Genomic DNA, 2,189 nt, shown 5'->3' on the forward strand with positions numbered 1-2,189 from the left:
GGGGGAGCAGCGATGGGGAGCGGGGGGGGGCTGCATCCCACAGCACAGGAGGTTGGTTTTCCCTGGCTCAGCTCTCAGCGCTGCTTGGGAGGCTGGTGTGGAGCATAACTTTGCTTTTTCCAGTCCGTGGGGAATAGGGGGACAGAGGGCACCTCCATGCCATTGCATCATCCCCGAGGTCCAGCACAGCCTTGGGTCTAAACACCCGGCAATGATCCGAAGACAGGAGGGCTGAAGGTGTGATGGTGTGTTTTGGCTTTGGAAAGTCCCTCCGTGCTTGTACTTGGGAGTGGGGAAGGGGAGGGGGTGTCACTTCTTGGGTGCAGTCTCCTCTTCATGGAGAGAAACCAGCGGCAGATGAGATGCTGGCGGACTTAATGTGTGAATTTAGCCTCGTGATTGACATCTGCACTGGGTAGGACAGAAGGGTCCTTCATGCTTTACTCTGGCTTCTCATCTGGGTGCATAATAATGATTCGTTAATGGCAGCAAAGCTGCTTTCCCAAGAGTTGTAGAGAAGTATTTGGGGGCTGGTGAGAGGAAGAGGTAGTGCGTAAAGAGATGAGGCTTCGGTGTAAGAAATACGAAAGGATTTGTATTTTTTTTAATTCCTTATAAAGGAAAAAGATTGATCAGATCTGCTTGTGAGTGACAGACAGACAACCCCGGGCTCTCTGCCTCCCACACACCACATAGACAAGCAGCTGTGGTCTCCCTCGCATGCATGTACACGCTAAGCACACAAAACGCATGCTGTCGGATTCGCACAGTCCACCCCATGCTTAAATACAGCATCTTGGTCTCGCTCTCACATGGATGCAAGCACCTATTCAAGCTACGCAGCCCTGCAGCTCCCCCGCACTCAGACACACAGACTTGATCTACACACGAAGACACACCGTAACGTGCAGAAATAACTGCGCTGATATTCTTATTACGCGACTCAAATGTTCAGACGTTCACATGGGCACGCACATGCCGTCTTCTTTGCAGATCTCTCAGTAGGTGGTTTGTTCCTCCAGCGTAGTCTTCTCCTTTTTACTTAGTTCCAGGCATTGATTTGGGGTTTGTCTGACTCCAGAGCCCTTTGCGACTCAGCAGAAAAAGCTCGCTACATTTTGTGTGTCTGCGTTTGTTTTACTGCTCTTTGCACGTTCCCAGGACTCGGTAATGATTTCAGTACTGGAAAGGCAGACAGGCAGCAGACAGGGGACCAGGGGGATGGCTGGGGGGGAGCGGTGGCAATCCCGTACCCGTCTCTGCTCTCTCTGCCTGTGAGTATGGGAAGTGCTCTGCTGGAGTTACATTGCTTTTTTTTTTCGGCTTCTGAGTGTGTATGTGAGCAAAACCACATACGCACCTATGGCTAAAACACACACGGTGCGAGGCTCCGCTTCAGTCGTACCCTGGTCCAGAGCGAAACCATTCCGTCCTCAGAGTACACATACTCCTGTGCCTTCACGAGCCCCTTCGATCACAAACAGCGTAGTACGTGCACAGGGGAGATGATGTCACTGGTGTTAGATGTATTTAATCAACATCCCTGCTCTGACCTTCCTCCCCTTCCCCTCTTCCCACAGGGCCTGGTGAGGCCACTGTGCGACCCCCCAAGAGAGGGAATGTAACGAGGCTGTTAATGGCTGGGTTAAAACTTCGGAGTGGAGGAACGTATGGTAGATTGGCTTGCTATAGGTGAAAGGTGTCCCGAAGGAGATGATGGAGAGTCTCTGTGTGTTCCCTCCTCACCTCCGCGGTTTACTATGCTGGAAGTATGTGTAAGGCTGATGCTAAACACTACGTGGGAATGGGTCTGCCAGCAGTCAATAATCATTGTTTTCTGCGTAACAGAAATAGTTCAAAGCCAAATCCATCCGTCGTTGCTCGGGCGGGAGTCCTGCTGCCTGCTCTGAGCCCACGGCTCAGGAGAGCGCTGCAGAAACCCTCTCCAGCCGGGAACCGGCACATCCGCACCCGTCTCCCTGCCCACCTCCAGGAGCGGATGGGCATTCCTAGAGTTTATCCAGGACTCTCTGTCCCCACCGTATTTACAGCTGATGCGGAGACGTTAAAGAAGGCAGGGAAAAAAAAATAAATTAAACAAAAACTAATGGCTAAAGGATCGGAAGTGGGGGTGAAGAGCCCCAAAAGCACCCCGAGGCGTGACACTGGAAAACCAGGCAGGGACCCCC

At 52.2% G+C, this 2,189-nt stretch overlaps 1 protein-coding gene across 1 annotated transcript in view; it reads left to right on the forward strand.

Annotated features, from left to right (window-relative positions):
• The window catches only part of BRINP1 (bone morphogenetic protein/retinoic acid inducible neural-specific 1), an 89,057-nt gene that overhangs the window by 712 nt on the left and 86,156 nt on the right, over positions 1–2,189 (forward strand). The window lies entirely within an intron of this gene.

The sequence above is a fragment of the Charadrius vociferus genome, unplaced genomic scaffold, assembly GCF_000708025.1.
Source record: "Charadrius vociferus isolate BGI_N301 unplaced genomic scaffold, ASM70802v2 scaffold56, whole genome shotgun sequence".
NCBI classification, from domain to species: Eukaryota; Metazoa; Chordata; class Aves; order Charadriiformes; family Charadriidae; genus Charadrius; species Charadrius vociferus.